The following is a 16,495-nucleotide window of genomic DNA, read 5'->3' as shown; positions in this document are numbered from 1 at the left end:
CATTTATATCATCAGTTTTACAGCCGAAGTCTTAAACAGGTAAAGTTTTACTTTTATTCTACTTCCAAATATGAAGCAAATATTTTAGATGAAATCAACTGGTTAAGGAGTTCGGCAAGATGGAAAGCCTCCAAGCCATAGTTTATCCTTCTGTAGTTTTCTTACATCCTTTAAACATAATGTTTATTGTTTTCCGCTTCATTAAAAAACATCCGCCCGAACAGGGACTTGAACCCTGGACCCTCAGATTAAAAGTCTGATGCTCTACCGACTGAGCTATCCAGGCTCTGTGTGAAGACTTGACTGAATACCGCCATACCGTCACCATATAATAGCAACAAATGTGATAAAATATCGCCAAACCACCACCACATAATAACACCAAATAGTGACTGAGCTATCCGGGATCTGTACATGGTCACTGACACAATTACTTTCTCAGCCATCTGCCGTCTCCCTTTCCTTTTTGGTTACACAGTATCACCACCTTCTACTATACGTACTGGGCAGTAATTCCTACAAGCTGGAAGGAGATCTGAATACCGCCATACTATCACCACATAATAACACCACAAGTAATGACTGAATAACGCCATACCATCACCACATAATAACATCAAGTAATGACTGAATACCGCCATACTGTCACCACATAATAACACCAAGTAATGACTGAATAACGCCATACCATCACCACATAATAACATCAAGTAATGACTGAATACCGCCATACTGTCACCACATAATAACACCAAGTAATGACTGAATAACGCCATACCATGGAGGGCTTAATTGTCTCCTCTCCAAATCGCACCTCACCACCTGTGCGCTCATCCCCATCCCATCCCACCTCCTCCCCAACCTCACCACCACACTTATCCCATCCCTAACCCACCTCTTCAACCTATCACTAACTTCTGGCACCTTCCCTTATGCTTTCAAACATGCCACAATCACGCCTATCCTTAAAAAGCCAACCCTCGACTCAACAGCTATGTCCAGCTATCGCCCAATATCGCTGCTCCCATTCGCTTCCAAACTCCTGGAGCAGCACGTCCACTCTGAACTTTCCTCCCACCTCTCATCTAACTTGCTCTTTGACAATCTACAATCTGGTTTCCGCCCCCATCACTCAACTGAGACAGCCCTGACCAAAATCACTAAAGACCTACTTACCGCCAAAGCTAACGGACAATACTCTGTACTCCTCCTTCTAGACCTGTCCTCTGCTTTCGACACAGTTGACCACTGCCTCCTACTACAGATCCTCTCCTCATTTGGCATCAAAGACCTCGCCCTATCCTGGATCTCCTCGTACCTTTCCAACCGCACATTCAGCGTCTCCCACTCCCACACTACCTCCTCATCCCACCCTCTGTTGGAGTCCCCCAAGGCTCTGTTCTAGGACCCCTGCTCTTCTCAATCTATACACTTGGCCTGGGACAACTCATAAAGTCCCATGGATTCCAGTACCACCTCTATGCTGATGACATTCAGATCTACCTTTCTGGCCCAGACGTCACCGCTCTGCTGTCCAGAATCCCAGAGTGTCTATCAGCCATATCCTCCTTCTTCTCCTCTCGCTTCCTCAAACTCAATGTGGACAAATCTGAACACATCATCTTTCCTCCATCCCATAGATCTTCCTTACCTGACCTATCTATCGCAATCAATGACATCATGTTTTCCCCCGTACCGGAAGTCCGCTGCCTCGGAGTAACCTTTGACTCTGCCCTGTCCTTCAAACCGCACATCCAAGCTCTGTCCACCTCCTGTTGCCTCCAGCTCAAAAATATCTCCAGAATCCGTCCTTTCCTCAACCGTCAATCTACTAAAATGCTTGTGCATGCCCTCAACATCTCCCGCCTTGACTACTGCAACATCCTTTTCTGTGGCCTCCCTGCCAACACCCTTGCACCTCTCCAGTCCATCATTAACTCTGCTGCCCAACTAATTCATCTCTCTCCTCGCTACTCATCCGCTTCCCCTTATGCAAATCTCTTCACTGGCTCCCATTCCCTCAGCGTATCCAGTTCAAATTACTAATACTGACCTACAAAGCCATCCATAACCTGTCTCCTCCATATATCTCTGAACTAATCTCCCGATATCTTCCCTCATGTAATCTCCGGTCCTCCCAAGACCTCCTTCTCTCCTCCACACCTATTCGCTCCCCATCCAATCGCCTCCAAGACTTTTCCCGAATATCCCCCATCCACTGGAATTTTCTGCCCCAACACGTCCGACGATCAACCACATTTGGATCCTTCAGACGGAACCTGAAAACCCATCTCTTCAGGAAAGCCTACAGCCTGCACTGACCCCGCTGCCTCCTCACCACTACCCAAGCAACCGCCTCACCAAGACCGGAGCTCCTACAACCCTCAACCTATTGTCTCCATCCCCACCATCCTCTAGAATGTAAGCCCGCAAGGGCAGGGTCCTCGCCCCTCTGTATCAGTCTGTCATTGTTAGTTTGTTTACTGTAAGTGATATCTGTAACTTGTAAGTAACCCATTCTCATGTACAGCACTATGGAATCAATGGTGCTATCTACTGTAAATAAATAATAATAATACTGTCGCTACATAATAACACCAAGTAATGACTGAACAACGCAATATCAATGGTGCTATCTAAATAAATAATAATAATACTGTCGCCACATAATAACACCAAGTAATGACTGAACAACGCAATACCGTCACCACATAATAACACCAACTAATGACTGAATACCGCCATACCGTCAGCACAAAATAACACCAAGCAATGACTGAAAACAGCCATACCATCACCACATAATTCCACCAACTAATGACTGAATACCGCCATACCGTCACCACATAACACCAAGCAATGACTGTATACCGCCATACCATCAAAACATAATAACACCAAGCAATGACTGAATACCGCCATACTATCACCACATAACACCAAGTAATGACTGAATACCGCCATACCATCACCACATAACACCAAGTAATGACTGAATACTGCCATACCATCACCACATAATAACACCTAGTGAATGACTGAATACCGCCATACCATCACCACATAACACCAAGCAGTGACTGTATACCGCCATACCATCAACACATAACACCAAGTAATGACTGAATACCGCCATACTATCACCACATAACACCAAGTAATGACTGAATACCGCCATACCATCAACACATAACACCAAGTAATGACTGAATACCGCCATACAGTCACAAAATAACACCACGTAATGACTGAATACTGCCACACCATCACCATATAACACCACGTAATGACTGAATACCGCCATACTATCACCACATAACACCAAGTAATGACTGAATACCGCCAGACCATCAACACATAACACCAAGTAATGACTGAATACCGCCATACAGTCACAAAATAACACCACGTAATGACTGAATACTGCCACACCATCACCATATAACACCACGTAATGACTGAATACCGCCATACCGTCACCACGTAACACCAAGCAGTGACTGTATACCGCCATACCATCACCACATAATAACACCAAGTAATGACTGGTGTCTAGCAACTAAGCTATCCGGGCTCTGTGTCACACTGGGGAGCGGTGAGATTTCAGTTTGGAACCAGCAACCATCCGACACCTTCTCCTGTACAGATACATGACTTCTTGTACCTGGGAAGTATGACTCCGTATATGAAGACATTATATTACATTCATGGTCACTGAAGCCAACAGGATGAGCGCCACATTGCACCTGCCGGGGTCAGTCACAGAGGTTACCTTCCCTCTGTAAGTGACCTAGGACTCCACATTGTAGCTACTGATGTGACCCCTACCACTGACCCTGAGGGGCATTTTGATCCCCCAGAGCTGGAGCGACGTCATCTGTGCGTCCTGCTCCTCTCTAGTTGGGACCTGTGATCATTTTGTGTTCCTTCATTCACAGTCGGAGCCGCAGAACTTTCTCATCTTTATGTCGCCTCCTTCTACGACATCCGTCTTTTTTGTGTCTGTACGGCCGTGTTCACACGTTGCAGAAATACTGTGTTTTCTGCAGGAACCGCACCAAACTCCACAATAACAATCTTCTCCCCTTATTTGATGCGTTTTTGTTGCAGATGTGAAGCCGCGTTTGTAATGTGTTTTTTTTATAGAACAGAAAAGCTTTGATTCTGCACTTAAAAAAGTCTCTGCGGTTTTTTACATGCAACTTTTTAGGCTCCACATATCGATGTGAATACTTTTCTGCCCAATGATGACAGAAGTATTCTCGGAGTTTGGCTAACCAGAAAATAATATGTTTGCAGCTTTCAGAGCACAGTGGCTCCTTCTTCAGGCAGGATTACAAATAGATTAATAAGAAACAAGCACAACATTTAAAGAATACTACAGCAGGACATTTGTTAGTGGGTGGGAAGTGTGATGAGTCCATAGATAAGCCAAGGTAATCAAATTGGGCATTTTCTTACAAATGGAGAGTAGGAAAGTGGGAATGATGTTCTTAGTTATCTGGAGTCCGTCTGGTGGAGGTGTGAATTGTATCCATGTAGTGACTCATAAATCCAGGTGTTAAATTGAGTCCTAGTGTCAACGAATTAAACATCTTCATTAGTTTGTATTCCCAAATTTTTCTTTCCCTGTGGTCCTTAAAATGACCTTATAGTATTAAGACTTTTAAGTCTGTCATACTGTGTCCAGGTCCCGAGAAATGTTTTCCCACCGGTGTGTCCATTGCATTCCTGATTGTGTGTCTGTGTAGATTCATCCTAGTTTGTAGTTTTTACATGGTTTCCCCAATATAGATACTTCCAGGGCACCTCGTGCATTGTATCATGTACACCACATTGGAGGATGTCCATGAGAAGGAACCCATGACCTTATAGTCCTGATCTGTGTTTGGTACACGGACTATATCTGTTGGTAATATGTGGGGACACGTTTTGCATTTTGTATTGTTACAGAGGAATGTGCCGGTCACTGATGGTGATGAGAAGACACTTCTGACAAGCAGATTCCTTAAGTTCGGGGGCTGTTTGTAGGAGAGAAGTGGTAGTTCTGGGAATATGTCTTTGAATTTGTGATCCCTATGGAATATGGGTTGGAGATCAGCACCAATTTTCCTTAGGATGCTCATGTTGGGGTTGTATGTGACCACGAGAGGTGCCGGTTGTTATCCCCTCTCAGTTTGTAATCCAGGAGGCTGTCTCTTGGGATCCTTGTGGCCCTGTGGATCTGCTCATCTATTACCAGTGGATGGTATCCTTGTTGTAGGAATGTATTCCTCAGTGATCGCAGCTGTAGTTTCCTGTCTGAACAGATCCGAATATACCTCAGAGCTTGACTGTAGATGATGGATTTTTTTTCTGTGTCTTGGATGAAAGCTGTTCCATCTAAGATAAGCCGGACGTCCGGTGGGCTTGTGGTAGATGGATGTCTGTATGGCGTTGTCCTTGATGTGTATGGTCATGTCCAGAAAATGTATTTGGGTCTTTGAAATGTTGAGGGTGAGGTTGATGGTCGGGTGGAACTTGTTGAAGTTATCGTGGAAGGTGAGTAGATGATCTTTTGAGCCTGCCCATATTATTAGCAGATCATCAATGTAGCGGAAGTACGCAAAAGGTTTAACAGAACAAGATGACAAAAATTCTTCCTCTAGTTTCGCCATAAATAAATTAGCATATTGTGGGGACATTTTGCTTCCCATGGCGCTGCCCATACGCTGTTGGTATAAATTGTCCCCAAAAGAAAAAATAATTGTAATAGGCTCCACATAGAAAAGAACAGAGAAAACAAAGGACCAAAACCGCGCAGTTCAGCAGCATCCTTGGCTTTCTTTGTTAAACTAGTTTTTATTAAGGATTTTTTTACATAAATGAGAAAAAGAAAAGCGACATAATAAATACACAGGAATAAAGACGCAAACAGTCCTCGCACATCTCCTGAAAATTAGAAAATAGTTTTTTATTAAGGCTTAGATCTATTTCCACCACCTATTCAGTCTCCTGGGAGACTGTCAAAAATTGCCATGCTGACTGTTTTACGAGCCATCATGGTGGGGTATTGGGAAAAGTTTTCAACTAGCAATAATCACGCCTCGGATAAACCTCATGGGCTATGATACTGCCACTGCGCAAAGCTGGAGACCATCAGTGAGGAGCTGCGGCCTCCGGATCTGGGGCTCTGTCTACATTGTGGAGAGACAACGACGTCATGGGGGTTTGTGGAAGCAAAGGATTCTGGGAGTGGATATGCTAATACATCCCTCACTGGCTGTAATGGAAGAAACGAAAGACCCCCAGGCTGGGGGAGGGGAGAGGGTTTTCCCCCATCTGACTGCTCTTCCTTCCTGGTAAGGCTGCTTTCACACTTGCGTTTTTGAACGCTGCGTTTTTTACCAAAAAAACGCATGCGTTTTTTTCCCCTATATTTAACATTGAAAACGCATGCGTTTTTTGTTGTACGCGTTTGCACGCGTTTGTGAACGCATGCGTTTTTTAACTGCATGCGTTCATTTTATAAAATGCAACTTGTAGTATTTTGAGGGGCGTTTTTTTTTCCTAAAAAAACGCATGCGTTTACATGCGTTTTTTTTGGACAAAAAATTGCATTGGAGTCAATGGAGACGCATGCGTTTTTTTTTTACATGCGTTTGCATGCGTTTGCATGCGTTTTTTTGACGCATGCGTTTTTTTTGCACCACTGAATTAACTGTAGATAAAGATGTCTAGACACTGATAAGACTCCCCCATAGCAGCAAGGTTATAAAGGGAAGGTGGGGGGAAGTTTCTGGTCACTTCTCATAAGACTCCAAAGAAGACAGCACCCTGCCCGGACGCATTCTTGGACAAGACACAGAGCAATGTGAGTATATCCTAGCCAATGCATTCATTTTCAATTTTTTGGATCTACATCTCCTAATTTCTTCTATTTTTTTTCTTTCAACACGCATCAGAATGTCTTCTCCGGTTTCCTCGTCTGATGAGGAGTTCCAGCCACGTCAATCAGAAGTGGATCACGTGAGCGAGGTATGTTTTTTGTACGTCAGCTTGGTAAGTATTGACTGTCACATCGACACATGAGGCAATTTTTTTTTTTAAATTTTATAGAGCACTTCAACAGAGGGACAGAGAGGTACTGAGCAGCGGAGTCAAGGTCCAGGTGGAAGACGGCAGCGGGTATGTATACCAGGCAGACTGTCCTTATTGTAATATTCTTTTAACTTCCTTTCTGTACCCTTGTTTTTCTATACATATTTCTTATATCATCCTTTTCTGAAAGTTGTCTTTCATATTCCTGCCCTTTCTCATCTTCGTGTCTTATTTTTTACAAATGTGGTTGAGCAAACTTAAATGATTTTGTTTTAATTTTAGGTTTCACAACGGGACGACGACCGGATTGATAATGACCTGCTGATCAGTCTGGTCCAGGAGCGAGTCCCGTTGTGGGACAGCCGGGATAAACAGCACGCCGTCAATACTGTTCTCCGTCGTTTGTGGAGTGAGGTGGCCCAAGCGTTGTGGGATGGCTGGGAGAATTCCACGCCACGGGTCCGTAATGCATTTGGTAAGTATTGCACGGTAGTGTGAAGCAACAGACCTTGGCCATGCTCTCTTGACTGTGTGTGATGAAAGAAACTTTTCGTAGTTTCTGTCATCACACACAGTCACAAGAGCACGGCCAAAAGTTCTTATTCTGACCATTATATTTTATTGTTATTTCACAGTGGAAAAAGTAAGGACACGTTGGCGTTCCATGAAGGACCGCTTCAACTGTGACCTACGTGCAGAGAAGAGTGCAGCTAGTGGTTCCGGAGCAAGGCACCGGCTCTACAAATACCACCGTGTGTTGGCCTTCCTGAGACCGGTCCTTCTCATGAGAATGTAAGTATTTCTCACATGCCTCCGGTTGTATTGCATTGACATAATCTGTCACTTTTAATTCCACAGGATGTACCGTCTTGTTATAGTTTGGTATTAATTTTCTGTTTTGTTTTTTCACAGCACACACTGCACGACTGTCGCCACAGGTGCTGGAGCGGTCCTTCAGCCGGAAGCCACGGACCCGTCACAGCCATCCAGCAGCGCAGCACCAGGTGGGTCTTCCACACTCACTGGAGACCAGGGGGCTGGCCCATCAGGTCTTCCCCTTTCGCAGTCCTCTTTCGCTGCACCCATTTTGGCGGGCTCATCCCGGCAGCGACAGAGGGCTTCGGATAGGTCCCTCATGCCCGAGTTTTTACACTTGAGCTCGGTTTTACATGATGCTATCAAGGCTTTAGGTGACAGAATGGATGTGAACCATAATCTCTTAAATTGCCGCATCCAGGATGTCGCCAAAAGCGTTGATCAATTGAAAGCCGACCTCAATAAGCCAGCTCATCATTTTTTCAATCAAATCCTAGAGGGCATGTCGGAACACCTTAGCCCTGATCTCCAGCTGAGTGTGATGCAGGCCTGCAATGTTGCTTTTGTGCAGGCTATGCAGCAGAGTCAGAGTCGTAATGTGGCGGCCTATCCAACTGTGCCGTCACTGTCACAAGTAAACACTATTCCTACCTCTGCTGCATACCACTGCACGGCCACCTCTATTCCCTCTACAGGTGTACTCCACTACAGCGCCAACACGATGACGAGTGCTGTTGGACATCCCACCGCCACCACCGTGACGACCGCTGCTCCGGCTTGGACCTCCTCCGCTGACACCACGAGGACGCAGGACCCTGGCATGGCTTATCGGGCCGGCACCCTCCCGATGCAGCAGGACCCATCCATGCAATATCGGACCGGCCCACCCCAGATGCAGCAGGACCGAGGCCTGGCATACCGGACCGGACCCACCCCGATGCAGCAGGACCGAGGCGTTGCATACCGGACCGGACCCACCCCGATGCAGCAGGACCGAGGCGTTGCTTTCCTGGCAGGACACCCCCCGATGCAGTAGGACCCATCCATGGCGTATCGCCCTGGGCCCCCCATGATGCAGCACGACCAAGCCATACCTTTCCAGGCAGGACCCACCCTGATGCAGTAGGACACATCCATGGCTTTATGTTCCCCTCCACCAGCAATGCAGCAGGACACTGTTATGGGATTTGTTTCCCCCCCCCCAACGAGGCACCAGGATCCTGGAAGGGTTTTTGTTTCCCCCCCCCCCAACGAGGCACCAGGACCCAGGCGTGAGTTTATCTTTCCCCCCATTGGACTCAGACATTGCCGAGCGCTCCACAATGGAGACTGACTGTGTGGAGCCGGGTCCTGACGTGTCTCCCGCCCACACTTTACAACATAGCCCAAGAAGACTTCCCCCAACCCGGAAAACCCAACGTAAAACTGGCAAAACGCATAAAAAACAAAAAACTTTGATTATTCCTCCCCCATCACCTACCGATGTGTCTCAACATTCCAGTGTGTCTCAAGCCCCTCATGTTTTAAGCCCCATCCCCGAACTTCCAGACCCTTCAAGTTTTCTTGCCCATTCTCCTGCCACCTCTGCCTCCTCCATGGTGAGCCAGGCTTCAGTTCTGAATACCCCCCAGTTACGTTACTCAACCCCAAGCCGGCGTGGTTCAACCCGGCGCGGTACCAAAAAATAAATTTGTTTTCTTTTTCCTCAATAAAAAAAAAGTTTATTTGAAAAAATTATGTTTGGTTTATTGTGTCTATCACCTTTCTCAATACACACCAATAAACTTCATCACACACTTATTCTTTTGGCCTACACATATCTCCAGTAGTATAAAATACTACACATATCTCCAGTAGTATAAAATACAAGACAACATCTATATGTGTTTCTTTAGTATACAGATATGAGTTGGCCAAAAAAATAGTACTTATTTCCATACTCTTTTATTTTTGTACCTAGTGTAGTGTCACTGTACAAAGAGAAAATGGTGGAAATCAAGTTCAGAACTTAACTGAACCGGTCATATGTCAAAATATATACCTGACCGATTAAGTTGATTACTGCCTTGTATATTCACCATATTCTATATAGCTCATTATGTGACAATGGTTGTCAAACAGATGGGACAAGTGTTCTCACACTCTACATATCTATGCTCACCAGGCCAGGTGTAAGAAATTGTGAATTCATGATCATGTATATGTTTATCATGAATTTATTATTGCTTACACTTGACTTGATGGATATAGAGACCGTGACAGTCTTGACGCAATGACGTCAACAATATTAGAATTAATAAATAAAAATAAATAAAAATTTTGTACCATTATTATAAGTATGGGGCCCGTGGTTTATATCATTCTTTGAAAACCAAAATAGGGAGTGCAACATAGGTAAATTACGATGAAAAATTTAAAATTTATTACCTCAACAACTATCACCCACTCCTGGTTTTGGATTACAAAATATGATATACATATCTACTGCCCATCTTTGGTCAACCTTTGTTTAGAGAGGAAAAAGATATTAGACATGGTGAACACAAAAAAGTTTATTAATTAGAAAAATGTTTATCAGTGTTTAATAATTGGTAAACATAAACATACAACAGGACATTTAAACAACATTGTCCTGCCATGACACACGTCCAATATCGGACACAAAATAGGCCGCAAATTGGTCCCGCATAAGACCAACGGCTGCAGTTGACCGCATCGGGTGATGCTGAAAATCAGGCAATGGGTGTGCAACAGGTTCATCAAGTTCAATGTGGGGTCGCTCCTTAGCCATTATATAATTGTGTAGCACCACACAGGCTTTGACCACCTCGTCCACTGTTTCCACTTTTAGATTGATGGCTGTTGCAAGAATGCGCCATTTAGCAACAAGAATGCCAAAGCTGCACTCTACGGTTCTTCTGGCCCTGGTCAGTCTGTAGTTGAATATTCTTCTAGTGTGGTCCAAGTCCCTACTAGAATAGGGCTTCAGGAGATTTTCACACATTTGGAAGGCCTCATCCCCAACCATAACAAATGGCAGCGGTGGGCCTTGAGTGTTGGGGAGAGGCTGTGGAGGGGGAAAATTAAAATTGTTGCCATACAACCGACGGCCCATATCCGAGGTCTTGAAGGTTTGGGAATCATTGCCACGGCCAAAAGCTCCAATATCCACGGCGATGAAGCGACACTCCGCATCCGCTATTGCCATAAGCACTACCGAAAAATATTTTTTATAATTATAAAACTCAGATCCGGTTCTGGCCGGTTTGACAATGCGGATGTGCTTTCCATCCACCGCCCCTAAACAGTTTGGGAAATCACACACGTTCAAAAATGTCGTTGAAATTTCCCGCCACATGTCCACGGTGGGTACGGGTATAAACTCCTCACGGAGTGCATTCCATAACGCACGACAGGTGTCCACAACAATTCCGGAGAGGGTTGAGATTCCAAGGCGATATTGGAAGTGCAGGGAAGATAAACTCTCTCCTGTGGCAAGAAATCTAGAAGAAAAAGAAACAAAAACAAAAAAAATTAAAAATCGGCTCTAATGGTGTGTTTTAAAATAAAATAAATAATAAAAAAAAAAAACATAGAAAACATGTCATAACAACAGTTGACGGTCATTGGTTTAGTTTAGGAACGTACCGTAATGTCACTAACAGACGTTCCTCAGGTGGAATCGCTCTACGGAGCCGTGTGTCCTGTCGCCTTATGGATCCTTCAACACGAGCCAGTAAATCCCGGAAAGAATCTTGAGACATTCTGGTATAATCCTGGAATTTCTCCGGGTTGGCATTCAGCTCCGCATAGAGCGTGTGATATGCTCCACGGCTCTCACGCACTTCAATTATGGGGTGCCTCCAAAAACGCCGACGCTGTCTCCTTCTCCATCTTTGGCGGTTTCGGTCTTGCTCCCAAGCAAAAACACAGGCAATGAAAATCTTGAAGCTGAACTCCAGTTTGAAATAAAAGTTATCCATAGAAATATCCATCGTGACACCGGAAACAGTAGCAAGCTCTGAAAATTTCTGTTCCCCTAGGGTCAATATATTGAGAGACAATCATATACGCCCTCTCTATTCCCATTGGTTGTGTCTGGGTTTTTTTTTATTTATTTATTTTTTTTTTGGAAAAATGTTAAAAAAAACGCAAACGCATGCAAAAACGCATGTAAACGCGTGTAAACGCTGCGTTTTTTGGACACACGCGTTTAACGCATGCGTCAAAAAAACGCAGCGTTTACATGCGTTTACATGCGTTTTTGCACCATGCGTTTTTTTAAAAAAACGCATGCGTTCAAAAACGCAAGTGTGAAACCAGCCTAAGGCTTCTTTCACACATCAGGTTTTCAGTGTCAGGGTAAATCCGGCGAGTGTTGGAAAAACTGGATCCGGCGCAGATTGTGAAAAACTGATGCGACGGATCCGGTTTTTTGACTGATCCGGCTAGCCTATCTAGATTATTGGATAAAAAAAAAAATTTGGAGCATGCTCAGTTTAAAAAAACGGATCAGGTCGCCGGATCCGCCTTTTTCCGTATCCGGCACCTTCCGGCTCCCATAGGCTTTCATTGTAGCAAACAGCCGGATCCGGCGCTTCAGGCTTTTTCGCCGGAGACAAAAAACGTTGCAGTAGACATTTTTCTCAGACGCCGGAATCGGAATTTTAGCCGGATCCGGAAAAAAACGGATGGAACGCTGGCCCATGCGGCGCGATCTGGCGCTAATACAAGTCAATGGGGGGAAAACCGGTTCCGGTTTTTAGTTTTTCTCTAAAGAGCCGGATTTAGCCTGCAACAAAAAGACGGATGTGTGAAAGTAGCCTAAGGCCATGTGCCCACGCTGCAGATTCCATTGCGGAATCCGCAGTCCAAAACCGCTGCGGTTTTTCCTGCGGATTTATCGCGGTTTCTATTGCGGTTTCCGCTGCGGGTTTACACCCGCAGTTTTCTATTGGAGCAGGTGTAAACCCGCAGCGGAATCCGCACAAAGAATTGACATGCTGCGGAATATAAACCGCTGCGTTTCTGCACGTTTTTTTCCGCAGCATGTGCACTGTGGATTTCATTTCCCATAGGTTTACATTGTACTGTAAACTCATGGGAAACCGCTGTAGACCCGCAGCTGTGTAAACGCTGCGGTTCCGCAGCAAAATCCGCAGCGTGTGCACATACCCTGACAGAGTATCAGCACCTCCTACTATACAGACTGTCGGAACCTGCACTTATGCATTAGAGGACTGCATTACCAGGGACGCCCTGCTGGTGGCGCAAGAAGAGCCTCTGAGAAGCATTAGGGTACGTGCTCCCCGCTGCGTTCTGCGATACAAGGGCAGTGGATGGGTTTATAGCAATCCTGTGCCCACTGTGCTTCAATTTGATGCAGCTTTAGCTCACCGGCAGCACAAGTTAACGAGCCGCAGCAGAAAAAAACACTGCATCCAAAGCGCTGCTACTTCCTCATCGTGGGAACGTATCGTTACTGTCATACCGCGACCATATAATAACACCAAATAGTGACTGAATACTGCCATACAATGACACACAGACACAATGACTTTCTCCTGCAGTTATCTGCCATCTGACTGCTCTTCCATCCTGGTTACAGACTATCACCACTCCCCACTATACGTCCTGGAAGGGAATCTTCACTTATATATTACAAACATGTCCAGCAATGCAGAGATCATCCCACAAGACTTAATGATTGAATTGCGGAAAGGACTTATAATGAATTGGGGTCGGGGGAGGTGCTATACAGGGACTTATAATGAATTGGGGGTGGGGGAGGATGTTATACAGAGACTTATAATGAATTGGGGGTGGGGAGGATGCTATACAGGGACTTATAATGGGGTGGGGGAGGATGCTATACAGGGACTTATAATGAATTGGGGGTGGGACATGATTCTATACAGGGACTGATAATGAATTGGGGGTGGGGGAGGATGTTATACAGAGACTTATAATGAATTGGGGGTGGGGAGGATGCTATACAGGGACTTATAATGAATTTGGGGTGGGGGAGGATGCTATACAGGGACTTATAATTAATTGGGGGTGGGGGAGGATGTTATACAGAGACTTATAATGAATTGGGGGTGGGGAGGATGCTATACAGGGACTTATAATGAATTGGGGGTGGGGGAGGATGTTATACAGAGACTTATAATGAATTGGGGGTGGGGGAGGATGCAATACAGGGACTTATAATGAATTGGGGTCGGGGGAGGATGCTATACAGGGACTGATAATGAATTGGGGTTGGGGGAGGATGCTATACAGGGACTTATAATTAATTGGGGGTGGGGGAGGATGTTATACAAAGACTTATAATGAATTGGGGGTGGGGGAGGATGCTATACAGGGACTTATAATGGGGTGGGGGAGGATGCTATACAGGAACTTATAATGAATTGGGGGTGGGGGAGGATGTTATACAGAGACTTATAATGAATTGGGGGTGGGGGAGGATGTTATACAGAGACTTATAATGAATTGGGGGTGGGGGAGGATGCTATACAGGGACTTATAATGAATTGGAGGTGGGGGAGGATGCTATACAGGGACTTATAATGAATTGGGGGCGGATGCTATACAGGGACTTATAATGAAATAGGGGTGGGGGAGGATGCTATACAGGGGCTTATAATGAATTGTGTGTGGGGGAGGTGCTATACAGGGACTTATAATGAATTTGGGGTGTGGGGAGGATGCTATACAGGGACTTATGATGAATTGGGGGTGGGGGAGGATGCTATACAGGGACTTATAATGAATTGGGGGTGGGGGAGGATGTTATACAGGGACCTATAATGAATTGAGGGTGGGGGAGGATGCTATACAGGGACGTATGATGAATTGGGGGTGGGGGAGGATGTTATACAGGGACTTATAATGAATTGGGGGTGGGGGAGGATGTTATACAGGGACCTATAATGAATTGGGGGTGGGGGAGGATGCTATACAGGGGCTTATAATGAATTGGGGGTGGGAGAGGATGCTATACAGGGACTTATAATGAATTGGGGGTGGGGGAGGTGCTATACAGGGACTTATAATGAATTTGGTAAAGGTAATGATGTTATCAGGGACTTATAATTAAGTGAGGTTGTGGAAGAAACCATAAGAGGCTGATAATAGATTGGCATCTGGGGGAGGACAATATAAGGGACTCTTCATAAATAGATGTTTTCTGCCTTCTTGAAGTATAATATATATATATATATATGATTTTATGATTGTCTGCTAATCAAGCATTCAACAAAGATTGTGTTTTATGTGACATCATTACTGTATATCATCCTTTTCTCTCTTTTGGTAATTTACTTCCATATTATGACCACGTGATAACAGCATATGGTGACTGAATACCGCCATATAGTGCACTGTATACAGACTGTCCACAAGTTCCCACTACTTGGAATATATGACGAGCCCTCACTTATGTACTAGTATATGACATTACCAGTGATCGCCTGTTGTTGGTGCCAAGAAAACAGCAAACGAGAACATGGCCACCACCCAAATCTGCCCAAAAGTAACTGAAATCAAAGAAATTACAGTAACCATATTTTTATGAAAAGCCATAATTTGTCCTTCTGTAGTTTTCTTACATCCTTTAAATATAGCGTTTATTGCTTTCCTCTTTATTAAAAGCTTCCGCCCGAACAGGGACTAAAAGTCTGATGCTACCGACTGAGCTATCCGGGCTCTGTGTCACACTGGGGAGCGGTGAGATTTCAGTCTGGAACCAGCAACCATCTGACACCTTCTCCTGTACAGATACATGACTTCTTGTACCTGGGAAGTATGACGGGAGCTTCCACTGACTCCGTATATGAAGACATTATATTACATTCATGGTCACTGAAGCCAACAGGATGAGCGCCACATTGCACCTGCCGGGGTCACTCACAGAGGTTACCTTCCCTCTGTAAGTGACCTAGGACTCCACATTGTAACTACTGATGTGACCCCTACGACTGACCCTGAGGGGCATTTTGATCCCCCAGAGCTGGAGCGATGTCATCTCTGCGTCCTGATCGTCTCTAGTTGGGACCTGGGGATTTATTTTTTGTGTCTGTAAGGCCATGTTCACACGTTGCAGAAAAGAACAGAGAAAACAAAGGACCAGAACGGCACAGTTCAGCAGCGTCCTTGGGCGCACAGCGGGGGCTTTCTTTGTTAAACTAGTTTTTATTGAGGATTTTTTTTACATAAATGAGGTAAGGAAGAAGGGGGGGGGGGGGGGAGACAATAAATACACAGGAATAAAGACACAAACAGGAACAAAAGAAAAGCAAAAAAGAAAAATGCAAAGGGATGATAAGTAGAAGCAAAATAAAGGGTGGAAAGTGTAAGGGATGGGAAGGGGAAGGAAAAATATGGTTTATTAAGGAAAAAAAGGAAAAATAAAAAATTAAAGGGATAGAAGAAAGATGAAAAAGATTGGTCTGTGCAGGGTGGGCAATGGAAAGATGCCTTATATGTCAAACATTTAGGAGATAAGAGGGGAAGAAAAGGATTGGGAAATGAAGAACAGCTGTATAACAGGAGGACATAATGTAAAGACTGTTTGCTGATTTCTAATAGCCGC

The 16,495-nt window shown here is 44.8% G+C and overlaps 2 non-coding genes across 2 annotated transcripts; both read right to left on the bottom strand.

Moving 5' to 3' along the window:
• Positions 1–213: 213 nt before the first annotated feature.
• On the bottom strand, positions 214–286 carry TRNAK-UUU (transfer RNA lysine (anticodon UUU)). Its single transcript has one exon. It is a non-coding gene; the product is annotated as a tRNA-Lys (tRNA).
• Positions 287–5,990: 5,704 nt separating this feature from the next.
• On the bottom strand, positions 5,991–6,130 carry LOC143777638 (U4 spliceosomal RNA). The gene has a single exon (XR_013216355.1). It is a non-coding gene; the product is annotated as a U4 spliceosomal RNA (small nuclear RNA).
• Between the last annotated feature and the right edge of the window lie 10,365 nt (positions 6,131–16,495).

Source organism: Ranitomeya variabilis, chromosome 5, assembly GCF_051348905.1.
Source record: "Ranitomeya variabilis isolate aRanVar5 chromosome 5, aRanVar5.hap1, whole genome shotgun sequence".
NCBI classification, from domain to species: Eukaryota; Metazoa; Chordata; class Amphibia; order Anura; family Dendrobatidae; genus Ranitomeya; species Ranitomeya variabilis.
The sequence above is the reverse complement of the archived record's forward strand: the minus strand, read 5'-3'. Positions and strand labels throughout refer to the sequence as shown.